General features: G+C 32.5%; 1 long non-coding RNA gene across 2 annotated transcripts in view; it reads left to right on the top strand.

The window, feature by feature from the left end:
* Window positions 1-1321: 1321 nt before the first annotated feature.
* Window positions 1322-27919, top strand: part of LOC146996351 (uncharacterized) — a 65322-nt gene continuing 38724 nt past the window's right edge. The window contains exons 1-2 of one of the 2 annotated variants that reach the window (XR_015042194.1): window positions 1322-1604; window positions 13263-14973. This is a non-coding gene — a long non-coding RNA (uncharacterized LOC146996351). Of the gene's footprint in view, window positions 1605-13262; window positions 15800-27919 lie in introns of both variants that reach the window. The other variant, XR_015042193.1, reaches the window with a different exon arrangement.

Raw genomic sequence — 27919 nt, 5'->3', positions numbered from 1 at the left:
CACTAACAGTTCGACCTGTTTTCAAATCCTGACGAACGAACAGACTGCATGGTTTTTCTGTAATTTTTCCTCCGTGTGACGCATATAAGAGCCTGCTTCGTTTAGGAAGTCCTCCCATGAAAATTTCTCTCACGCTCAGTGTACTTTGCTGTATTCGCTGAATCACAAATTACAATCACACATCCTACTGTGTTACGCCATTTCATTTGATAAGTATATAAATTAAACTAGATAAAAGTATGCAATTAAGGAGAAGCTGGAATGTAATTTATTAGTTATTCTGTTTAAAATAGTTCTGACCCCAGTATTTTTTGTTAGAATAATTAGTGTCACTTTTGCATAATGAAACTCGGCAACATCAAAAACAAGCGAGCGCCAATCGGTATATTGGCGAGAGAGGATTCTACCTATGTTTTTTGATGCAGAAGTCTTAAAAAGATTTTGTACTAACGTTGTACTTGCGCTTCATTCTTTTCCAGAGGTGTTACGTTCCTTTTTGGAATATACTTCTGATAATATTCCATAATAGGTAAGCCTGAAGGTATTTAAAATCTATAAATGAGGCTTTTGTAATTTCCTCTTTTCAACTTTTCAGTTTAAATGCTTGTGAACATTGTTAACTTTGCGTTCTATTTGAGATAAGCAAACTCTCTAGCTTGTTAAATAAAGATTTCATAGTTATTCTAACTCATGATTCTTTAATAAAGCTGCTTTAAATACAGTATAGTGTGTACTTAAACGCCTTAACTGTCTTAAACTGCATGACGCATCAATTTTAGTTGATTCTAATTTTTGTTTGGTAGACAATTTAGCTAATTTTTGTTTGTTTTTGTTTGGTTTTTGAGATGTAAAATAACATAACATAATTTAATTTATCAAAATTATTTTTTTATTAAAATTTATCTATTTTTCGAAAATTTTCTTTACTATTTATATTAATATCTCGTTACAGGTAGGTAGAGTGTAAAAATGGTGAGAAAGCGATGAAGCCTTCACAACAGATTATTCAACTAAAACGCAATAATTATAAGAAATGAGATCCCCTTTATATGCCCTGCATATAAAAATTGTTTTGAATTCTCTTTCATTTCCTTTCAATAGCGTGGAAGTTGCTAAAAGAGATATACTCAAGAAATCTATTATAAATTTAATTGTTATTTATGTTACTTTTCTTATCACTTAGACAGACTAACTTATTGAGAATTCTCCTCATAAAACAAAGTTCCGGTAGTGAATTTCGAAATTATGTGGGAAATCTGAGTTCACTACTTGAATTAATGATAATAATGACCTCCAACTTCGCGACGCTCTGTTGAAAATAACGACATGATGGGTGAGAAGTAGATTATATTTCTTTGCAGTGATAAATATTTCTTTCTTATCACTTTAATGGATATAAAAAGTGAAAGAGATATGACCTCCCTTTCGTATATTCCATAGACAATGAATACAAAGGTTGCAGAAGAAGCTGCTAGCGCAGAACGTAATGAATGTTTCTCTTGAAGTTTATTGAAGGAACATGATTGGATTCTGAATGCAACTATAAGTAAGATCATCTGATTTCGGGTTCTGCTTCGGTCTCATTGTTTTTCCTTATGGTTTAAGTACGTAATTTCATTCTTTAAAAAAAAAAAAAAAAAAAAAAAAAAAAAAAACATTGCTATTAATCAATAGATTCAAAAAAAAAGGTAAAATTGCAATCTGAAAACTAGAGGCTATATCTTTTTCTTTTCTTTTTAGTCCAAAGGAGCTTTGTCCCTGAAGGACTATCGTTTTCTTATTGCGATTTTGCGTTGGTTCACTATAAATGTCCGTTTTCACTTTTCAAACTGTTGCCACAAAAATGTTACTCCTGCATTATATTTGAAGAAATTATATAATGAAGAATCTACATAAATGTATGTATATTTATCGCAGTGTGATCAAACAACGGTACATAAAGCCATAGAATTTTGAATGACGTAATTCTCCTATGAAATTGGGCATGTTAACAAACTGAAGAATTTAAAAGCGAGCCATAGCAACGTTGTTTAAAAATAAATAAATAAATAAATAAAAAATAAAAATAATTAATAATAATAAAAAAAAAACTTTTTATCTCCAGAGCGTGAGTGTCTGTATCGGAAATTCTAAAGATATGCTCAATTTAAAACTAGTTTGCGATATTGCTGTTATACTGAATTGTATGGTTTAAGTGACAAGAACGTGATATTTTATAAATAAATGTAACAGATAAAATGTTTAAAAAACGCCCCTTTGGACGTAATTTAAAATCTGAAACCTTGAGATTTTTTTTTAATTCTTTTTTTCTTTCAATTGTCTTTTAAGCTTCATTATTAAGCAAAGTTTTAATAATTAGTCCAAAGGGGCAATTTGCCCTGAAAGGCTATTAATTTTGATTTGGCATTTTGCGTTCAAAACTTTAAAAAGCTGTATCACTTTTCAAATCGCTGCCACCATATATTATGACCGTGTGTTATATTTAAAGAAATTAAATAATGAAGAATCTGCATAAATGTATCTATGTTTCTCGCATTGTGATAAAACAGCGGTACCTAGAGCCATCAAAATTTGAATAACACAATCTTCCATAAAATATGGGCATGCGGAAGCCCTAATTTCAATTTGAAAATTTTTTTATTATCGATTTCATATTTTGTAACACTTCAATAAATTTTTGATTAAAAATCTAAACGGTTTCAAAGCGAGTAATGGCGACACTGTACGAAAAAAAAAAAAAAATATTTTTAATCTCTAAAAGCGTGAGACTCTGTATCGGAAATTCTAACCATATGCTCCTTTTAAAATTAATTTGCAATATTGCTGTTGAACTGAATTTTATAGTTTGAATACGTATAACATGGTATTTAATAAGTAAAGGTAACACACAAAATGTTAATAAAACGCCCCTTTGGACGTAATTTAAAATCTGAAACTTTTCAGATTTTTTTAAACATATTTTATTTTTTAATTTTATTTTGTTTTGTTTTTAATCATTTTTTGAGACTTTACCGATAAATATTTAGAAGCATTAGACTGTAATCTGATGGATCAGGCTGCAAATTTTTTTTCGTAGATCATGCTTTTGTTTATCTGTTGAGTCAAATACGCTGCAGCGTCTAAGCACCTGAAACAGGTAATTATAGTTTTTCTTGTGGAATTTGAAAGAAGAATTTGCGCGAGGATTTAATTTCTGCTTCGGTAAATTGTTGACGCCTCGTTTGGTAGAATTAACCCTAGCCCCTTTCTTCCCCCTCAGTTCAAGCTTCGGTAAATTTTCAGTTCTTTTTCATTTGGGGCGGCTAAATATCATTCTGCAGAATTAAAAAAATTGGGATCAGAATGTAGATGTAATTGAAGGTATTGGTTTAAAAAAAGAATGTCCTTGTAATCCCTAAAAATGGACTATTGGTTTTACAAATAGAAACCTTTTTACCCACTTTCTCTCTCTTGTTTGGAGGAATATAATTGATTTAATGAAGAAATTTCATTGATAGTTGAGTAAAACGTATTTGTAACTCCTTTTTCCTATTTTGTTTCTCAATTATATCAGTTTTCTGCATAACAAGTACGTTAATTAAAATTATGATGCTATTCACTGAAGCCGGACACTTACAATTTAATGCATTCGTCGGGATGGCTAATGCCACTTAGTCCCTTAACTATCTCATCATCAAGAACGTGGCCCATTGTGTATCACACAATTTTAAACCCAACAAAAAAGGAGAGATTTCTGACCAACTTTAATGGAGAACATCCGGTTTATTCCATTGGGTAGAGCGCTTAGCAGCGTTTGTACGCATAGCTAACGTGTCCGTCGAGCAGCGTAGAGTTGAACGCTTCAAATATATATAACTCTCTCTATAGGGGAAATAACATAAATCAGTGAATTCATATTTAAATAATATTGCATCTTATTATACTAACACTATGCCATGTTGTATCGTATGTGAGAAGAATCATCCCGATTGAAAGATGGCTATAAAAAGATGATTAATGGAAATCAGAAGTTGACACTACAGGCACAGAGAATGAAAGAAGCATAAAAAATGCAGTACAGTTAAATTATATACATCGTGTTAATAAAGTTTTGTTACTTTGAATATGATGTATTAAAAGGGTGTTTCTTGTGTACTTCAAAGTGGATAGGTCACAAATTTGATTCCACTTTTATAATGAATTTTTAACTTTCTATAAATAATTTGGTGCTCTTCCCCACACTTGAGTCAAGTTTTTCACTCTCGTCCCAGTTCTAAGTCATGCAACTGTTAATGCCATTTGAGTTCAATTGACCGTTAATGTCCCATAACGCCAACGATTGCAATGGTGTCGTGACAGAACCAAAAGAAATGAATGGCACAGAAAAGTGTACAGCGACGAGTCTGGCTTCCATTCTCCCAACAATAGTCACTTGACAAGAGTTTGAAAACGGCGTAGAGACAGGTCTAATCTCTTTGCGAACATCATACTGTTTAACAACGCAACATCAAGGTTTGGCAGGAGACAGCCATAAACAGACTGCTCGTATCAGGAACAAAGTGACAACGCGACTGCATATGAGCGATATGCTGTAGCCTGTTGCTTCCCTAACTTCAGTGTCTGCCGCCCAAGGTATAATAATTTGTGACACTGACTGCCGTACCGATGGGCCTCTAATCTGAGAGAAGGCATGGATGTTTGTAAGTCTTCTCGACTGGTTTATGATAGGAGAAGAGTGGAAAACTCAGCAACTCAGCCCTCATCCCCCGTGTTTCTCCCCGGAGTGTTCTCTATCAAAATTGGAGTAGAGCTTAATAGTTAGCAAGGCCATGCAATATCAAAAGTACCTCCAAGAATGCGCATTTTTCATCCTTGATTAAAACAGTTCCCTCAGCGGTTGCAAAATGCTGCTTTTTTGCAAGCGAATGCCCCACCGCAATCAACAACAGACAAGCCCTGCTGCGTACGTACATGTTTTCTTGGCCACAGAGGTCTCCAGATCTGCCGCCGATTATGTGGGACTGGTCTGACCCAGCCCATGGGGAGTCATAAGCTGGCATAACCTCATTTGGAGGTCGAACTGAGGAGGATAATTGAAAGCATGTGATCATTCCTCCGTCAGGGCATTTTCCGTCCCCTGATTTCATCTGTACCTCGAAGAGTTGCCTCTTGTCTCGCCGCAAGAGGTGATCTTACTTTCTGCTGATCACCCTGAATCGTATTATATTATCTTTTTTTTAATTAAATAGCATTTACTTATATACGCATTTCTGTCTGTAGGCGAATTTTCATCATACACTTATCATGTACTTTCGTCACTTATTCCTTCATAATACTGCATTTTCTTTGCCAGACAACGAATAAAAGTAGAATTATCTGTTTCCTTCTTCACAAATGAGAGAAAATACTCTTCAGTGTTGGGAAAATTTAGCTTTAATGAATATATCAATACAACTGGGACAGAAATGAAGAGGTTAATACATTAAATTGTTAAGAATCAATAGATAAAAGAAATAATTTATCCAAAAAATGTTTCTTATAATAGAAGTGAGAGAGCTGATAGGTATTTTTATTTCACAGATGAAATGGAGATCTGAAAAATAAATGAGATATTTCCGATCTTAAAAAAAGCAGCTTGTAACATAGTATTTAAATATCCAAATGATACAAATACTGCAGAAATTTCTTCAGAAATATTTAATTTAAAAACCGACCCTAATTCTGGACACCAAAACAAAGACATGATTGGCTCTTTTCAAAGAAAATTCGCAGATATAAGTTTCTTCAACCGTATGCAATTACAGGAGCTGCAGTGCTTTCAGTAACTGTTGTTAGCAAAGAAAGAAGCTGCAACAAACTAATGACAATAAAAAATTATGAACGTTGTGGCCCCAAGAAAAATTTAACATGGTTATTATCTCAACAAGACATGAATCAAGTAATAAAAGTAGATTTTGAAAAAAGTGTTGATTTTGTATCTTTAAAAAATACACTTGAAAAGTGTAGTGCAATATTTTATATTATTGTACTAGTATTTTTACCATTGTACTGTTTATCAATGAAGTATTTTTTAACGTAGTTTATTTTAAAAACTATAAATCTTCTTCGTGAATATATTAAGCTGCGATTAAAATTATTATAATAGTTTCGATTTTAAGAAAGCAAAATTATGTTGCTGATTGACTCATATTCTGTAACGAAACAAACTGCTAGCGTTCCGATACCCATTGCTGAGTTAATTAGAACGAGCCTCTCTTTTTTTTTTTTTTTTTTTTTTTGGAGTAAATGTGCAAATAATTTAATTTATAGAATCTCAGCGTTCTCCCATGAATAACGTCCGAGAGGACAGACATATTGTAAAGTCAGCCCTACAAAACCCTACAACCACATCACGGGCCATTAGTCAGGACATGGGTTTGTTTGTAGCACGCCCAGTATCCGCTCTTACGGTGCGTCGACGTTTGCAGCAGCGTGGACTATCAGCACGGCGGCCATTACTTCGGCTTTCCTTCACAATGCAACATAGAGAGAGAGAGACGGCGACTCTGATATGCCAAACGACAAAGCTGGATACAGGAGTGGCATAATTTCGTCTTTTTAGATGAGTCCCGGTTCCGCGTGCACTATTCTGATGGCCGTATACGTATCTGGAGGCCGGAGGAGGAATTTCTGCAATTCGCACATCGCCTTCTAGTATTGGATATCGGCATAAGGACCCTGCACCTGGTGTGATGGTTTGGGCAGCCAATGGGTACACGACACGCACATCTCTAGTTGGATAGCCGGTAATTTGAATGCAGATCGGTACATTTCTGACATATTACGTCCAGTGCTTGTGTCCTATCTTCGAACCCCGCCAAACGCCATCTTCCATCAAGATAATGCAAGATCACATGTTGCACGTCGTATTCTGACCTTCCTCGCTAGACAGAGCATTCACTTGCTGTCCTGGCCTGCATGGTCTCCAGATCTGTCACCCAATGAAAATATCTAACATATCTGGTCATGGGTTGCTGAGAGGCTGGCTCGCCACCCCACTCCGGCTAATACGATTGATAAGTGTGGCACAGACTTGAAGCAGCATGGAATGAGTTGCCCGTTTCTGTCATCCAAGCCCAATTCGACTCCATGCCTAACCGGGTAAGAGTCGTTTTAGCTGCCAGGGGTGACCGCTGATTCTACTATTTAGCCCCCCCTGTTATAGATATCTTTTTTTGTATTTGCTTTCCTTCATGGTGCTGCAATTTTGATGGCCAGCAGTAGTGTATATTTCTCATTCAATTAATTCAGTTCTCACTTCGCGACAAAGCAAAAATGTATAAAAACTCAAAACATCTTCATTAAAAATTGTACAATACAGAAAAACACATAACAGCAAATACAGTAAAAGCAGTTTAAAAAACAATTTTTACAATTAAAATTAGTGTTTCTACTCAAAGAGAAGCAATTCGGCTAGAGGGCAAAGAAGGCAGATTTTTCGATGCACAAAACAGAAAGTTTACTTTTGATCCCACTCGGCAAAAATACATTGAAGGTGTAGAAACTGACTTAATTCATTTATCTATTGAGTTTCAAATGTAAGCAAAAGGCGTTTCGTCAAGTTTAATTCGCAATTTAAACTTTTAATTTGTTCCTAATTCTACAGCTATTGCATGCAGATTAACTAAAGACATAAATATCTTAACGGGAGCATAAAAACCGCATAATTTTAAGTCAAAAATGTTCAATTTACCAATATATAAGAATAAAAAACTAAGCTTAGCCAGGTAACAGAGTGGGAATGTATATATTTATATACGATTGGTGCAGCCGAAAAAGGGAAGTGCATAACTGCGTGTTACAGCAGTTGTAACACGCAGACCCATATACAAAATTTTAATGTTCTACAACTACTCATTCTTGAGTTATGCGAGATGCATACCTACGTACGTACGTGCAGACGTCAAGAAAGAAATCTCATCTGAATCCGTTTTAAATCCAGTCCTTTATTTCGCACAAGGAAGTAATAAGTATAATTTCTTATTGAAACAGTACTTCTGTACTTTAAATTCTCAAAATCAAAACTTTCAATCACCAGGGTCATGAGAACTTGGCTGTTCTCAGTTCCTGGTTGGGTGGTAAGGATCATCAGTAATAAATTGTGACAAATTATAACTCAGGATCATTGTGAGAATAAGTTTTTAATTTCTTTAGACAAGCATGTAAAAATGCGGAAGAAAAATTAATGTACGGGCGGCCAGGAGCCCCCACATCGTTCAATAGGACTTTCAGAACTCCCTCTTCTAGGAAGTAATTTCGTATTATTTGCATTTTTTTTTTTAAAGCCCAGAAGGTCTCTTAGTCACGAAATTGCATTTCGAGACTAACAGGGTTGGATACCGCAGTCTTCCTCCCGAATATGAGCACCTAAAAGCCCGAATTTAGAACTTTCATATTTTCTAAAACTTCAACGAATTTTTGATAAGCAAACTCAACGATTTCAAAGAGAGCAATGATAAAACCTATTTAAGGAGGGGGTTAATATTTTTATCTCCGGCGCGCGAGACAGTATATCGAAAATTATCTCGGTTAGATAGTTAGCTGCTTATTTACATACCTCTTGATAATGGCTTAATCTGGAATGCAATTTCAAAGATTTTAAATCACTTTTTTTCTCTTTTGCATTTTAAATTCCTAAACTGATAATGAAATTTCACTCGATAAGATATTTAACAGGCATTAAATAAGATATTTAACAGGTAACATAAACTCATTTTTAACCTCTTGCATCTCACAGAAAATGGCGATATTATAACGAATATTCACTATAGCGGAAAATTATTTTAATATCCCCTCATCAATCCAGTTGTTGTAAGAAGCAACTCTTATAACGAATGACCATTATAACAAGCGTTGAATGTACGAAGATTTCCAACATGTTTGTCGTACAACTGAGATACATAAATATTTACCTTCCATTTCAGAGAAAACTAAAAGCGAAAAGCAGCAGTGAACTGTTTTATATAACAATGCATATTTTCTCGAAAACATGTAACGATACAAAAAGACTTTTTTTAAAAAAAAAATTGAATGATTCTGTATTCGCATAATAGTTTAATAGATTTAGGAGTTCTCCGTACATCTTATAGCCTACAATAATTTTACCCCAAAACTTTTCTTAAGAGTAAATGCAGCCTTTATCTATCTTTCCATAAATGTTAATGGCTTTTTCCATAAATGTTAATGGTTATATATAATTTTTTTCATATTCATTTGTATTAGAGATATTTTATATATTTACATGTCTAGCCGGAGCCGAATAAGGTACTTATCTAAGAGAGAAAAGAATAGGGTACTTATCTCATAAAGAAAAGAAAGGAAGGGCGATATTATTCTTCATTAACTACTAACAAAAAAAACGATATACCGAAATATTTGCGTATTATTCGAAGAAACAGGATAACTGCGAAATTACTCGATATCCTAGAATTTAACAGCAAACTTTTAAAATGCAAATATCAAATTTATAATTCGACGGTGCTCCAAATATTACTTCCCCCCGTTTTTTAGAGGATTGTTTAGGCGTCGCTTAATGTGATCACGTGTGTCCACGATTATTTTCATATTAACCGAATGATAAAATTAAACGATGAGGAAACGAAATGTCTTTAGCTAACAAAGAAATTTAACTCATTTAAAATAAATATAAGAGAAGCATATAAATAGGTACTTTCACAGCATTTTAAATAGGAAAAGGTAAAAATTGTTTAAGAACGGTATTAACAGTGCCTTTAATGCAAAAGTTCATTTATGAACGGATCATAACGTTTTTGGAAATTATTTGACAGTTATGCTGAATTAAGACACTAACACGCCGAACAAATACTAATTCAGAGGTCAAACAACAAAAATCAGCGTTATATTTTCAAATTTGAAAATAGTGATTTTTGTTGTTTGACTTCTGAATTAGTTATACTGAAGTTCTAATCTTAATATTTAGATAGTATTTCTCGTTGAAAGAAAACATGCCAATATGAAATTGAAAATTAGAGGAAGAAAGCAAATTTAAGTTTTTTTTTTTTTTTTTTTTTTTTACTAGGAGTAACGAAAAGGTGGGAAATTTTTTTTTGCTCCTGAAGAAGAGGGATCTGTATCTGACCACTCTCAAAATTACCAACCTTATTCAATACCTATGCTAGACTGAACGTACATTTATATTTTTTGCTTAATTTTAAATGATTAATGTCGAAGTCTGGCTGTTTGGTTGTGACAGTCGTAACCTGTCGAAATCTGGCTATTGAATGATTAAAGTCGAAACTTGGCTAAAACGTAACCCTTTGTATTATCTGTCACTTGTTAGTTTTTATAATCTGTTTTCCCCTTATTTGGCGACTTTACTTTAGTTAAAAAAATTATTCTATAATATTTTGATCATATTTACGGAATGGTTAATCACGTAAGTGAAGTATTTTCCATGCTTTTGTATACAAAGGGGCGGAACTTAGGTAATTTAATAGCAAAGCCAAATGATAACCTTTAATCGCGGTCGCAGTAAGTGGCGGTCTACTGCAGAATACAGATTTATTCACATACACGCGTATAATTTTTTTCAGTTGCAATTTTTACTGCGTTGCACATTCACTGGAATCAAAATAATCCAATAAAAAAAAAACAATATCTTATGTTACAATCGCTCTGTCAAAGTTTTTTTTAAAAAATAATTTGAATAACACCTTCCCGAGAATTGAAATTTTCTTTTAACTCATTTATTTTTAAAACATTTCTTATTTTACAGGAAAGGGGTGTGCGGATGGAAACAACAAGCAAAACGAAAAAATAGGGAACGAGGGGTTGAAAAGAACGCTACATAGCCAATACTTTTTCGTGATTCTTTACTTATTAATATCCCACTTTACCAATGACTGCCGCGTGCGACGCCTTATAACCACGGAATTCGTACGTAAGGTCAGAATAGGAAGAAAGATGGAATGAAAAAAAGTTAAGACAGTCGTTAATTCCACGCACCCCTGCGTCCTTCGAACGGAATGCCCGCTGTCCACCCCTCACGGTTTTACGAGCTTTTCTGGATCTCCGGGAGGACCGTAAGATGACGCTTTTTTATGTTCCCGCACTTAGGCGGTCGTCTTTGATGTCATGCCGACAGTAAAACTGAAAGAGGTCATTACACTGGCCTGTAAGGAAAAGCAGTTTTTTAGGATAGTATCTGTAGTCAATAACAGATGGCACCACTTCATGTTGACAAACGGGAAGAATTTATTACTTATTTTTCACGAACATTGTTGTCATCATGCCGGTTTTACCCGGACAAGTCGGTTTATAGACTCATGATTCGGATTAACTATTAATTTGTCTGATTTGAATCTGTGAAATTATGATGAAATAAAATAAATCTTTGCAAGTATGCTTTTTTAACGAATAGTAAATATAATCCCCATCCATACTTATCCCAAGTTAGAAATAACAGAAAATGTAATTCTGGAATTCGAACCTGCAAATGCTATAAAGCGAATATGACAACTTCAGTTTAATTTCTATTTTAGTAATTAATGGTAAATCAAAAAGTTCTGAATGCGTGTACAAATTATTTTATGTTTAATAAATGTATAAATTAAGTAAAATAATTAAATTATTTTATGTTTAATAAATGTATAAATTAATTAAATTTCACAATTTTTGTCTTGCTGCTGTGTAAAGCTTTTGTTTAACTGAGATAAGTATAAATTTTTACTTCTGAATTTCTTCATAAAACAAAAGCAGACAAAGCAGTTTATTAATTTTAAAATTAAATAATTAATTCAATATTTGTAATAAAAATTAATAAATCACAAAATAAATTTTAAAAATAATAATAAATAACAAATATAATAATGAAAAATATTTAAAATTAATAAAAGAAGGGTATATTTTATTTTCTTAAACATCTAAGGTCAGTAATTCTGTAGAGGTTATGTGGTCTCTTCTGTTCTGTACAAGCAACACTGTTCATACATGAAAGAAAGAGAAGCAGAGGGTATTTAAAGACTTTTATATATTAGTCATGGTTCTAGAAAAATACTGAAGTAAAATCTTTATTATTATACAACTTTTTTTTTACTCAGAATTAAGACCTTATTTGTTTAACATCCAATATATTTTTTCTTTTGAGTTACGTTGAGTTTGTTATAAAACGAAAGCAGTTCAAGGCTTTTAAACCAAAATATTTATCATTTTCACTTTGCCATGAATGTGAACCAGTTTCCTTTAAATCCGCCACAAAGTCAGTTTTGTCAGAGCAGAATTATATTAATCATGCATTTATGCCAGTCTCTCTTAACATATTGATCCATCTTAGTTTTTGTAGCTCATTAACTGTCCTTTCCGTAACTCTTTATCACGAGGAAAAAGCAGAATGCAAAACTGCCTGCCTGGATATTTTCAATTAGCTGAGAAACCTGACCTTGGATTTCAGACGGAACATTTAGTATTCATAAACATTTAAAATGCAAAGAACAGTAAAGCCAAGAATAATGTCACTGATTAAATGGTTAAGCGAGGAAAGCTGTATCAATGCAGACTTTTAATTCCTATCATTACTTCACAAAGCTTAAGAGGGCAGAAGTGTGTAACTAGGTACGTGCAAAAGTTTTTGTGTTTTTATTGCAGTAACACTTTTTGGCGTTGGAAATTTTTGCTTGCGCTTAATTGTCAGTGGCACGGCAATATGGGAATGAATGTCCAGTGTTTCATGTGGTAAAAGGCACTGACACAAGCATTACTTTTATATGATTAACGAGAGGGAAGAAAATGAAAAATTAAAAGAAGTACATCCTCCGTTATCTTTTATCTGAGTCTTATCGAGAATACAGTTCGTAGAATGATATAATTCCAGCAAAATATCACCTTTTCGATGACGTTTTGCGTTTTTCAGAGACAGAACCTAACTATGTAGAGAATCTTCGTAATGGATCGCGAAACATTTTCTGTGACAAAAAAGAGAAATTCTACAAGAGGTAAATCTAAAATTTTCTCGATAATATAGCAGTAGATTATAGACAACAGAAACGAATGTAATATAGATGATAGCCAATTAATATGTTCTGATACAATGAAATGGAAGTCTTTTGTTGGAAAACATAAGAAGTTTTGCACAAACGGAATAGCAAAGTGATTACAAAAGTATGGGTAGAGTGACAAGTTTTGGTGGATGGCGATGAGTTTTAAAGTACTTTTTTATTTATTGCCATTAATTCATGGTTGTTCATTCATTGTGACCATTACTTCATTATTACATCTTTTTCTTTCAGGAACCTTCTTTTCCTACACCCTCTCCACCCCCTTCCCCAGAGCAACTATACGCATAACAGTTTCGAGACTGCAAGACTTGGGAATCACCGAATGTGGCTCAAAATAACTTTGGAGAATTGCTGAAAAGAAAAGATTTTCTTCAGCGAAACGGAAACCATTGACAGTTATTTGCTATTAAAAAGTTTAAAATATTTGCACCATTTCTGAAAAGTAGATATATTAATATACTATTGAAATAAAATAACTGACCCTTGAAATTAAGTTTCCGTTTTGTTAAAATAATATTATATTCATGACTGAAATGATTTGCTTAAAATATCGAATTTTTAAATACAAAAATCGACTCTTCGAGTAAATCAGTTATGCAGAGGAAAGAAAATTATCCAAACTTCGAACTATCAAAACTAGTCTCAATGAATTTAGATAATTGCCATTTTCCAGGATTTGTTGGAAGTTCATACAAGAGAATATTCTTTTAGAAGTGCATACTCACTAAATAAGTAATATAACAATCTAAACAGGAATGAAGCAAGCATAATATAAAGGATTTGTTTCATTGGTATGCAAATTAATTGTGATATGTTTTGTTTATGAAAGTTTATGAATAATTTACAGGTTAGCTTGTAAAAATTTATCGTCAATTACATGAAACGTCAACAGAAAGTTTTCTTCATGTAAGATAGTAAGAAATAAAACTGAAAAGCTGTGCGAATGAGTCATGCGAAAAAAGATATTTAATATTTTTCAACTTCGGTTAAATAAAGTAAACCTTTCCGCGGCAAGCATCTCCCTAACGAGACCACCTCTAAAAGTGACCAGTATTTATGAGACTATTAGTAAATATCCTCAGTGAGCATCAACTTTTTCCAGGAACCATTTTCGTAGAAGATCAAAACCGTCTGTGGTCATGGATGTTCGTCTTTAAGAGGGCTCACTGTATATTTATATTGTTACTTTTTTTTCCTTTTCTTCTTCTTCACGTACGTTCTTCTTCTTCGCTTTCGTGGATTTGAAGTGAATAATGACAACAGCACTTCATGAAGTATCGAGACAAACTTTATTGGCAATTATTCTCAGGACAGCTCCAAATTCACGTTTTTACATTTGTCGAAGAACTACTATAAACACGCTGTAACAATCAGCGGCACAGCCCTCAGGAAATCAGGCTATAACGGTGAAGACAGTTTCACAGCAAAGCACCAGGGTACAGCTCCCGACTCTGCTCGGTCGTTCTCGGAACTCTACGTACTCTCGAAACTCTCCACGCTACAACTCGCGATGCTCTCGACGATACACGAGAGTACAGCTAAGCACACTCTAAGACAAAACTCGACGATGCACTAACTCGCGATACATTAAAAGACTCTCTCGATGCACTCGACGACCAACTCTGCGCCAGACTTCGAGATACTCGCTCAATGACTAATTATCAACTCTCTAAACTCCGCAAGGACTAACTGACTCTCCGTCTACCAGCAGGGTTTATATAGCTTTTGGCTTGTGTTCGAGAACATTCTGGGCTAAACCAGTTTGAATTCATTTCAGAAGTCTCGCCATATGTGATAATCTCGATATCGATCGATTGTCGATAATATCGCCAAATGTGACAACTCTGCCTTCCTTTGTCATTTTATGGCAACCCTAAACCTGCTTTGCGCGAAAGCTATCCCACCGCGCCTGGAGATTTCGTAACAATATTATACATACTAAGTAAGTGTATAAATACGTTCTCATAATGAGACCAATATTCTATTTTGATCCTTAACATAAAATTCATTTTACTAAAAATGGAACTTCGTTTTCAGCTGTCTTTATCTGGTGGTGATGATAAAAGTTTCTATTATTCACATATTCATTAGTCACAACGACGATTCAGAGTTAAAAAAAAAAAGTTTATATCCAATGTTCTTAGATACTCTGTATAACAGAACACGGAAAAGAGATATTTTATCCCAACTCTTCTTTTTTTTTTTATAAGAACTGGGTATGAATTCTTCTCCATGTAACAGCGTAGCCTTGAAATAGGGGGAAACATAGGTATGTCTTAGTGCCTGAAATATACGTCCCTTATCTAGTGTTCATATCCAATTTTTTTTTTTCAGATGAACTGGACTTGGACTCCTTTTCGTGGTCCTTATTATTATTTGATATGGAACTGGATATGAAATGTTTCTCACACTCTCTTATCCAGAGTGTGTTGTAATGCATCTTTTGTATAAAGTTGAAAGTTTGAGTTAACACTGCTTGGGAGAGGCGAAAAAATGCTGGTACCTACACATATCTAAAAATAATAAGTATAATGAATATAACTCATGAACAGCTAACTGAAGTTCCATTTGTATTAAGAAACGATTATTTAGATATATGTGAGACAATTACAATTTTGAAATCATGGTAAGCTGCAAAATCGTGGTGCATCACCACGCTTCATTTTTGAATATTTTTTCAAGGTGCTTATTTGTCGATAATCAACTGCAAAAATAAGTAAATTGTTCCTTTTCTAGAAACACTGAAGACTCAACTTTGAAAGGTCTTTGTAAGTAAACTTTTATTTATTTGTTTATTTAGTCATTATTTTCAAAAGTGTTCATACAGAAGGAAAACTTGATAAATTTCTCATCTGTTGTAATTCATAAGACTAAAAGTCCATGTACATACAAATTTGAAAAATTTAACTTACTGTACTTAATGTCAGTCAAAATGCATTACTTTATCAATATATTTAATTTTAGAGATTTAAAAGTGATCATGGTATTATTCAGCTATTTTGAGATCGTTCTTAAAAACATGCTAAATTTCACTTTTATCCTAGAATATATGGAATAATGAAAATATCTTATGGCTATATGCTCGATTAAAAATTAAAACGGAAGCTATTATGAAAAGCTGTCTTAAGAATTTATTTCCTGCCGAAAACAGTACTCCTTGTATTTTTTAATTTATAAAATTCAAAGTGATTATGTTCATTGAAAGCTTCCCGAGAATTTGTAAACGATCGAAATAGCAGACCACCCACGAAGGGAGAAATTCGAACGAACGTGCTCAAATGTATAACCTAGTCACGATTTAATTTTCGTCGGTTGTTTGACCTCTACACCCGTGGAAGAAATTATCCACTCATCACTTGAGGTCAAGAACGAAAGTCTTGAATTATTGCATTTCTTTCCTGTTGAAGAAATAGAAACTTTCTAATAGTATAGTGGCGACATCTGTTAACTAATATGTAATATAAAATGTAATACGAAAAGATGCTGCTACAATTCAATGGATAGAGGGCAAAATTTTGTTGCATTAATAGAAATTTTTCCACAAATTTTTATCAAGTGTGCATATTATCGATTGAAATTACAAATATATGTGTAACGACATGCAAAAGAGTAACATGCATAAAAAATAACATGTTCAAAAATGCTTACATTTAGCGTGATATGTGGCGCCATCTGTTGATTATGTTGGCTAAAATATAACACATTATTTGGGTAAACATCAACGCTAACAGCATTATTAAAAGAAGTCTATTTTTATTCCATACTTAATTTAAGCATGTTAAAATTAAAATAGTCTTCTAAATCATTAACATTTGGAAGCACTTCCGCAGAGAACCCGGTAAATGTAAACATCGCCAACTTTGGCGATAATAGTTCAAACATGGTAACCTAGCTAATTCATCCTATTCGCTTGTGCGAAGGTTGTCGTTGTTCGCATTTGGAGATTTATATTATTCTTCTCTTATTTATTGTTATTTTTTCTGAATTTTTTAACAACGAATAGATAGAAATATTTTTCGCATAATTAAAGAAGTTTCGGGATCAAAGGAATAAAATATGGCGGGAGGGGTGAAAGCTAATTTGTAACATGCTGTTCACGTTATGTTCTTAATTATTAACAGCTGTAAGCACGCAGAACCATGAGGTTTCCAAATCCTAAAATAATTTTTAAATGTATAAAGTTCTAGTTTTATTAACTTAACAATGCTACTGAAGAAAATTTCATTACTGTTGAAGGTTATTTGTATTGTGAAATATATTATGAAAAAGGACAGGTATTTGTTGCAACGTAAAATGCTTTAAGCTGTATGCAAGTAACTTGAAAAAAAAAAAAAAAATACTGAAAACTATGTAAAATGGATGTATTAAAGGTCATGCATTCATTAATTTATTACATGGGCATGGCTCTTACCGAAATACATCAATCAACAGGCCAAGTACTTAATAATAAAAAATGACACTTGATGACACTTGTAATAGAAATATTAGTATTCTATATTAATTAGAGAAAATACATAGAAGTATAATGTAAACGTAAGTATAACAATACTAATTTTTATTTTTTAAATGAATTTCTACTTCCCGTTATGCTTAATACATTGTTTTCTGTGCTAACTTGAATTTAATACAAATTTATTTTCGTATATCACGTTTAACCTGTTAGTTTTACATCTACATACTTATTATCTGTGAATTTTTACTACCATTGTCTGCTAACTTGAATTTACATACACTAAAAACCACGTTTACGGCTCGGCTCAGCTTGGCGAGTAAAAATGCAACGGCGCCAACGGGTTCTTTCCCGAAGCGCCAACGGGTTCTCTGCGGATGAAAACCCCAACACTTTACTACAGGATTACTATTATTACTACAGGATTTTGTATAGTACAGAATTTGAATATTACAAACGTTATTTTATCTTTTTTGTTTAATACTTGGTTAAAAAAGCAAAACTATGTATTATAATATCATAAATTTAGAACATAAATAAACTTAGGTATTGGATATTAGAAAGACTATCTCCGAAGAAGAGCAGAAATATCTGGAACTGTGGGAAGTTGTCTTAAAGAGGGTTGGCTGTATTAAAAATATAGCGCAGGCCTCGGCAACCTATGGCACTCGCGACGAGCGAGTGAAGATGATGAATTTAAAAAAAAACATAATAATTACATTTCTTTTTTAAGTGCTTTTGAATTTTTTTGCAGGCATTTATTATTTTGCGCTGCACGGAATCTACATTCATGATTTATGTTCGGTTAATCATAATTGTAGAAGGTTTCATTTGCTTTTAAATGATCTGGAGGCTGTGCCATGACTAACAACGCCCTAGAAAACTTTCCCATTCGCAATGGTCGTCCACTTCTGAGGACGAAAGACACATTTTATTTCTTTTAAATTCTGTGTAATAATTTTTAAATGCGCTCCATATTCAGACTTTTAAATACGGCTTTTTTTGCACCTAGATGGCGCCACCTAAATTTATGTTCAAATTAGTTTGTAAAGCATATTTCTTAAAATTTACGGAAAATATTAATGACGGTAAGATTTTAATTCTCGTATGAAAGCCATTATGGCTTAATCGCGAATTGCATATTTCTCTCGAATTTACTTTGTTATCTTTTTACAAGTAAAATATTCATTGGCGTAGCCAGAGGGGGCGGCTCAAGAGAGCAATTTTGAGAGAGGAATTTTCGCGTGACACATTATTTTATAGTGGTTAGTTATGCTAATTGTCGAAGCAGGTAAATAATAATGAGATTCTGAATTGCCATCAATAGAGAAAAAGTAGTAGTTTTGATTCTAAGTAAAGTAATCAAAGAAATTCTCAAGAGTCTTTAACTGCTACATGCTCTTATTGCAGATTTTGTATTTTATGAAAACGTTTGAATGAAAATTAAAAACATCAACTAAATTACGATCAAGGTGAAATTAATAAAGAAAATTCTTCATTAAGAAAGGATTATTTCATAGTTTTATTTCCGTTGTTGGCTAGGGAAAAAGGAACATGAATATACTTCTTTTGAAGCATTTGCAGTTTTTGCAGTTTATTGTAAAATGCAACCTCCGGAACAACATTCCAAATATTGCAACACTATTGAGAACTTTCTTCACAGCTGCTGTAAGTGTTGTTAGATGTGAGAAGGGTTTTCCAAATAAGAATCACTTAAGAAGTGTTTAAGAACTATAAGTTGTCTAAATAAAAATTATTTAAGAAGCATTTCAGAATTATAAATGTTTACTGTCTATATAATAACAGCTGGAGCAATCAAGAAGACCTTAATGTCATCGATGGTTTTGCAATTAAAAAAACAAACAAAATAATAATATAATTTCAAAATGTTGGAATTAAAATGTTTCCTCAAAAAGAAGCATAAAGTTTAAATTTATTCCCCCATATATGATTTTGACATTTTCTTAGTTATTTATTTGCATATCAAGCGGAGGGAAAAGCTCAAACTACGCCATAGAAAATATTCAGAAAGCTACATAACTTTCTTTACTTTTATGAGAGGGAAAAAACAAGGATTGTTATGTATAATCTGACCTAGAGCCCAAAAAATCTAAAAGCCTTGTGAGCTCAGAAAATAATCAGGTTTGGGATAAGTATTTATAATTCTATTTAAAGATACAACGAATCATCTCTAAGCTGAGCACCCACGATTCCAAATGACTTTAGACTTCCTTGTAGGAGGTCATCTTGCAGAACATGGATGATGATGATTATTGATTTGCATAATGAATTTATTAAAATCACTACGGGTCTATTAAAAGACTATTGATGTAACAGTGAATTCCTTTGTTCACTAGAAGCGTTATATATTGATTTACGTATAACGTAATATTAGCAGCAGTAAATAGCGTTGAGTGAGATTAGGAAATAATTTATATCTTTAATTTTCTAAAATACAAAGTTTAAAAAATATTTTGAAATGAAGAAAACAAATCTCGTGCAGAGAGAATAAAATTACAAACACCTTGATTTTAAAAACCTTGCTTTGTTTTTTAACTTACAAATCAACTTTATACTTTTCCCTTACATTTGAAAAATGCTTCGTTCTTACTAAAATAATCATCCAAAGAAGTATGCTTACTTAATAATTTTTATTTTTTTATTAATCATTTCCTTTTTTGAAACATTTGTAACTTTATAATGTTAACTTTATAATGCCACAAAGGGGCGATAGGCCAGAAGAGCTATTATTTTTGAAATGACATTTTGCTTTGAATCACTTTAAAAGTCTGAATCACTTTTCAAATTGTTGCCACCAAATGTATATGCTCTGTATTATTTAAAGAAACTAAATAATGAAGAATCTACATGAATGTATGGGTGTTTCTCGCATTGTGAAAAAACAACGGTACTTAGAGTCATCAAATTTCGAATAACGTAGTCCTCCATGGACACTTGGAAGCCCAAATTTGGAATCTGGAATTTATTGTCTATGTAAAACTTTAAAAAAATTAAAAAAAAAAAAAAAAAAAAAACTCAAAAATTCCAAAGCGAGCAGTGGCAACACTGTAGGGGAATAAAACATTTTATCTCCAACGCGCGTGAATGTCTGTCGGAAGTTTTAAAGATATGCTGTTTTGAAATAAATATTTTTAGTCCAATGTGGCGTTAGCCCAAATGCTCTCGATATGTGTATTTATCTGTAAATGGGAAAAAAAAAAAAAAAAAAAAAAAAAAAAACCCTGCCCGTTCGGGCGTAATATAAAATCTGAAAGCTTTCAAATGTTATTTATTTTTTAAATTTTTAATTGGGAGAACTGACTTTTTTTTTAAACCGCGTTTGCGACAGACATCCATCAGCATTTTCAACTTTAAATAATGCTTCTAAATTTAATATTTTGCTTTTTGTTTCACAATCATCTGAATTTAAAATTATTAAAGTATTTTTCTTAAATGAAGGTCAATCACATGAAATTTACGGAATTTAAGATATTTTCCGCTTATATGCATTGAATTGTCAATTATAAAATAAATATTACCGATTGCAATAATTAAAAAAACTAAAAATAACGTCATGAACATTGATTTGTTACATATTATCGATTGCACAGAGAAAAAATGAAAATTTAATAAAAATAATTTTAGAGTGTGATGAATAATTTAAAGAAAAGTTTAATTTTTATGTATGAAAGATCATTTAAATGTATCACAAGAAATTCTCTGGCCAGAGGTTGTTTTGTGTCCTGAGAAAAAATGTGCAACAAAAACATTGAAATTGAAATGTTTTTAGGAGATAAGGCTCAAATTTGCGGAATTTACAGACCGTTTTCTAAATACACAACCCTGCAAGACTAAGTGTGGTGTGGTGTGTGTGATTATGGCAAAGCCTCGAGGGCTATCTGCCTAAGGGGAGGGATGCCTTTGTGGAGGACTTTCTAAGGGAAACTGGCTCGTATACACGTTACACATGGGGAAAACCACGAAAACGCCCATGCAGCCAGCCCCTTCGCGGGATTCGAACCTCGGACCGAACTACCAGTGTTTTAGCCACTTTACCGCTCGGCCGCTGGTGGGCTGCAAGACTAAGTGAGCTTCCTATGATTGTTGGGGGAAATTGTAACCTTTTGTTTATATTTTTTTCTGCCAAAGTTTTGTTTATATACCTCCTCAGTTCTTTTTCTCATACTGGAATACTTCATTCTTTTACAAGTTTAATTTTTGTTTTGATACTTCGTAATTTTTTACAAGTCTAAATAGTAGCGACGGAGCTGAAAACCTTTAGAGCCCAGACTGTTGGACAGCCCTGATTTAAAAAATGTTGTCATATATGTCAAATCAAACCTATATGATAAATTATAACATGCCGAGGAAGTGTTAAATTAAAGCTTCAGAAATAATTAGTTATTTTTTCCATTATAATTTCCTGTTCTAATAAGAAATGATAACGCAGGCTCCTTGATTATACGTGTTTAGTTTATAAGAAATATTTTAGTTTGATGGTAAAATTAGGTATTTTGACAGGCTGCTTAATACATAGTGATGGTCTTTGTCCAGTCAGCCAGGAGAAGAAGCTTAGAGAATTTTACAATTAAACATCAATACTGATGTTATTTATGCTCTAAGAAATACTGGTTATTTAAAAAAATAATCGTCTTAGAAAGGGTGGTCAGCAAGAGAGAATTTGTTATATATCATGTTTCAGGACTTTTTAAATTAGCATCCTGATATAATTATTAAAAAAATCTGCAAAATTTTTTCATATGGCAACCAAATTTTCCAACAACTTCGCTTACTCTTATATATCGGCTCTTCTCGATCTCTGCATATTTATATTCTTGCTTTCTCTCTATAATTGTTTCGCAGTTACAGTTACCTTTTTTTCAGGGCTTATGCAAATGCCATTCAGTTATTTTACAGTTTATTTACCAAAATTGGGATTTCGAGTTCTAATCACGCTGTTACTTAAAGAAGATAACAGAGTAAGCAATTTTGCTTAACATATCAACTCATTACCTAAGTGAAGCCTGTCATGATCTATTTTCTTTTTGGATGCTTCGCAGAGATAAACTAACTGTAAATAGAGTGGAAATGTTATTTTACAGTACGTTGGGATGTTTCCAAAGTTCTAGGAAGTGAGCTGTAGTTCAATAACTAGAACTTATAAGTAACTTTGTAGTGGAACATAATTTAATGTTTTTATATAATTATTAATATTTTCTAATTGGCAACATAATGTAATGTTTTTGCATAGTTGTCAAGATTTGCGTGTGGCAACAAGGAGTGGAATTAAAAACGTTGTTAGATCATTTTTGTGTCAAAAAAATAAGTAATATGTTGCAAACAAATATAGAAGTTATATAAAAATAAATATGCTGTTTAAGTAGTCTTAAAAAAATAACACATTTATTTTTATTAACTATAAGCATTTATTTAAATTGTGAGATGCTCTGGATGAGTAGTTTCGATTTCACTTATCCTTAATATCTACAACGCTATTGGCCAGAAAGGAAGTCCTGATGTGTTTATTCAGCTAATCCTGCGCAATATTATTTAGTCCGATTCAATTGTTCGATTGACACAGGCGCATTTTTGCAACCATGGAACACGCGGAGAGCAATCTCTCTCTCTCCTTTTTTTTGAAAGAGGGTGTGAAAACTTCAGAAACTGTCCAACATCTGCGAGGAATATTCTGTTTTCACATTTGAAAAAAATCCTTTACGCTTTTGTTTAATTTGAAAGTTTAACCATGCCACAAACAGCTGGATTGAGGAGTCAATAAAAAAGTTCTTTGAGGACAGCCTAAAAAGATTAAATTTTTGTTGGAATAAGAGTATTCAATTAATCGAGGATCATGTTGAAAATTGCTGTTTAATATTGCTGAAAATTATCGGAATAAAAAATTATGCCAAAATTCCTAGAACTTTAGAAACACACTATGTTTCTAAAGTTCTAACCACCAAATGTAAGAGAGCGTAAGCGTGCAGCTTAAAATGGGAAACTCAATTTTAAACTAACATTAGTTTTAATTAAATAATATATACATTTCAAGCGAAATTGAAGTAGATGCTTCTTCTTGAAAACATTTCCTCTATTTATTTTGTTAAATTTTCTTATCACAAAATTATACAAACGAATTTTTTTTCTTTTCACTTCTAGTTTTTTCCATCTTTTAAACTCCGTAAGCTTTAAGTAATGATTTTAGATTTATCCGATGAAATGATTTTTCGGCCTTATAAATATGCTCGTTGAAACAATAACAACGCTTCCATGAATGTGTCAGGATGGCCGACCGGTCTAAGGCGCCAGACTCAAGATATTTCCTTGCCCTGCAGAGCAGGGAGTCTTCTGACAGGAAAGTTTTTTAAAAGTTTTTATTCTGTAGAGTAGTTGAATCATCAAAGTTCACAATGTTCTTCAAATACGTCTTGATAACCTCTCTATGCAAAGTAATTATTTTACTTCGCAGCAAACATTGAAAATATTTTACTTTCTTCAAAGAATTTTTTAGACTTCAAAATGTTCTTCAATTACATCCTGATAAATTCTATACAAAATAATTTTTAAATTTTACTTTGCAGCGCATCCGCAACATCAAAAAATTTTTTTAGACTTCAAGTACGTACGGACAGCCTCTGTTATTTTAAAATTTTCTTTTGCAGCCCACTTATATTATCAAACAATTTTTTATACCTCAAACTGTTCTGGAAATACCTACGGACAACCTCTGTAGTCGTAGAGTGGGCTTGATTTTGTAGGAAACACGGGACGAAATGTCTTTGAAAAGAAAAAAATTAATTATAACAGTACTTCAGAAAATAATATTAACACACAGAGGAAACAGCGAGGTGAGGAATTTTATTTGCAGTGTGGCGCCCTCTATTGACTGGGTGAAGAAGCTGTCAATATGAGCTATTAGAAAAAATGGACCATTGACCATGATGGGTCTGATCAGGCGGACAACCAATTGCCGTTTTAACTTGCAGATGACGATGCTCTTGGCCATTGGCCGTAAAATATGAAACAAGCGGCAAAGCGCCTTCGATAAATAGCGAAAAAATTAAGCTGTTTGAGTTGGTAATAGAAACCGGCAGGCAGAAATTAAACACCTACTCTCAGGACTCTCAGGATCTCTAATTCTAACAGGAGCCCTAAATAAGAAGGCATTCTTCACTTCTTCATTCTTCTAACTAAGAAGGCATTCTTTACATTACACTTCTTATATGTAGTTACGGAACAGCAATTTTCGTAGAAATTTGATCTCAAAAATTTTATTTTTAGGAGAAATAAAATTATATTAAAAATCGCTTATTAAATTTTAATTTACCTCTTTACATTTTATTTCATTTTAATGTTAATGATTTAATTACTTTAATTATTTAATTTTTTAATAAATAATAATCAATCATTAATTAATTGATTAATGATTAGATAATAATTCATAAATATTAACAGCCAATATTAATTAAATAATTATTTATTAATTTGATAATAATTAACTATTTAATTTTTAAATTATTAATGATTTTAATAGTCATTTTATTTATATATTTTCTCCCCTTCCTCTTTCCTGACGGTCTCCCATAGGGCTCCGGCTCTTCTAATTTTAGAAATTAAGCCCTGATTTAAATGCTGAAAAAGAATGCTTAAGAATACCTAAGAAGTCGCGAAGAACACATCAAAAGTGCTTTACATGAGTATCAGATAATCGCTAACATGCATGCATCACGCATTTTAGAAATAGCATCAACCTAAGGTTTAATTTTGCTTAAGTTAAACCTAAGATTGATAGTTTTTTTTTTTTTTTTTAATTTTAAAATTAATATGTAACTATATAGCCGAAGGTGTTAATCAGGTTTATTCAATTTATACTTATTTTTAAAAACCCTTGCATGGTTATATTAATATTAAATCTACCTGCAGTTCACATAGTGATATATTTTACTTTTCATTCAGCTTTGAAGGTCACTTAAGGGCATTTAAAGGTTGGACTCTTAACTTCTGAATTACTTTCATTTGATGTCAACAAATTGTGGGAAGTAATTACTTTTTCATATTAACCTTCTCTAGGTTTATTAAAGAAGTTTAATAATTAAAAAAATGTATGAGATTTTAAAATTGTTAGATAAGGTGTGAATAAATGGCCTTACTCTGCCTTTATTTTTGCAACCGTTGGTCGTACCTTACGCATATTCTTCCAATTATAAATAGGCTTCAAACCAGCTGCTTTAAAAATAATTGGCGATTTCAAAGTTAACATTCTACATTTGGTGATCTTCCCCTAAATTCATCTATTCTCCCAAATTCGAGATCTTTCTAGGTTATGTAACGCTACTGGAAAAGGGAAACTAAACTAATATTAACCAATCATAGCTTGTTTCCAGAATAGCCCCTACTTTGGTATAAATACCTCTGGCGAGCTAATTATCCCATTACTTTTCTAGCTTCTACCTTGCTAATATCTCCTCGTTCGCTTCTATAAAATGCCTGCGTCCTTCTTTAAAAAAAAAAAAAAAAAAAAAAAAAAAAAAGATGTGTATAAGAAATTTTTGTAATTGTATGATTAAAGAGTATGTTGTCTACGAGGAATTATTCCAGTGTGCCTGGAAATCTGGAAATAAAGATGATTTACTTTGAACTTAGTTTGGTATCAACTACTTCCTCTCGCCCTGCAACTCAGCCATCGCAACTGTACTTTGAAATTATGACACATATATATATATTTCAAAATGGGTATCTTCATTGCAGAATATTAGAGAATTCGTATTCTTGAAAACACTGCCATATAGCCAACAATAATATTATTTTACTTTAATTAAGAATGAAAAATATTTGTGCTTTAATGATTTTTTTTTACGATTTCTAGATTATGGTTGTAAAGTAATAAAACTTACTAGGACACACTTTTAGACTTTGAAAACTCCTTACTAGGACACTTTTAGAGTAACTGGTTGTGTGAAAATTCTTTTGGCCTACTAAACGTAAATGAATAGTTACTATTTCCTACTGCATTCTCGCATATCAGCAGAATAATCTTAGCTTTGACAAACGTTTCCTGAAAAGTGCTGATGCAACCATAAGAGAATGAAACTTCTGTCGAATAAATGCTAAATATTATTTTTTAAGGTAAATATTTGCTAAATATCTTCATAAAATACTGCAAAATTATTCATATTTCTGATTTCAATCCCGAATTTTAACAAAACATTGGGCTTTTGCCCTAACACCTAAAGAAAAATTAAGGATTACTCTGTGTTCTTACAGCTCATAATCCTTTAATAAAAAAGATAATTATAATAAATTAAATGTAATTAATTTAAAATAGTATCTGAATGATACCACTAGTGTTTTCAGTGAAATCCAATTAGCAGTGAGCTAACTTAAAATTATGAAAAAAATATTCAATGCTTTTGAATTTTATAATAAAAGTGTGATTCTTTGTCACATTTACTAATGAGTTAAATGCTAAATTAAGGTCTCAACAATTTTTGGATATTTTAGACAAAATTTACTTAAAAATTTGGAATCTATTCAGCAAAAATTTTGGCTTATTCTAGGACAGTAATTTTATCACAATGCATACATGAGGAAATTCCTTTAGATTTCAACAATACTAATTTTTTTTTCAAATATATAAGAAAAATTGTAGAATTTTAGTTTTAACTATCATTTTCTAATTTATTTTTTAATTATTATATTATATCTAAATAATTTTAAAATGATGCCTTGCTATGTTTTAAGATGAGATTCGACTAAAGAATAAATTTCATTACTTAACCGATTGCAGCATATCTCTCAAGGACTATCTGCTTAAGGGAAGACATGGCTTTATTTAAACACTTTCTGAAGGAAACTGGATGGTATTCTTTTCACGCGAGAGAGAAAATAAGAAAATGGATTATGCGCGATTTTGGTTTGTTTTAGTTTAATTTGATTCCGGCAAAGCACTTGAGGGCTATCTGCCTAAGGAGAGAGATGACCTTCCTTGAGGACTTTCTTAGGTAAATTATCTCGTTACACATGAGGTTTAGTTTGTGGGATTATAGCAAAGCCTCAAGGGCTATCTGCTTAAGAGGAGGGATGCCTCCGCGGGGGGACTTCTTAAGGTAAACTGGCTTGTACACACGTACGTGTATACAAGCCACGAAAACGCCCATGCGGCCAGCGGCCACGAAAACGCCCATGCAGCCAGCGCATTCGCGGTCTTGGAACCTCGGATCGAACTACCAGTGTTCAGCGACTTTACCGCTCTGTCACTGGTGGGATCTCGTTACACATGAGGAAAACTAAAAAAAGTCTCTGCAGCCAGGCCATTTACTGGGATTCGAACCTCGGACAACAATCAGTATTTAGCGGTCTTACCTGCTCTGGCATTGTTAGGTAAGTGAATTCGGTCTTGTTAAACAATCGTTAATGAATCTTATGACAGCGCAACTTTGTT

This window comes from Stegodyphus dumicola, chromosome 7, assembly GCF_044657685.1.
Source record: "Stegodyphus dumicola isolate Sdum_Otavi_A_Nest chromosome 7, ASM4465768v1".
NCBI lineage: Eukaryota > Metazoa > Arthropoda > Arachnida > Araneae > Eresidae > Stegodyphus > Stegodyphus dumicola.
Note: the sequence above shows the minus strand (reverse complement) of the source record. Positions and strands in the feature narration are given on the sequence as shown.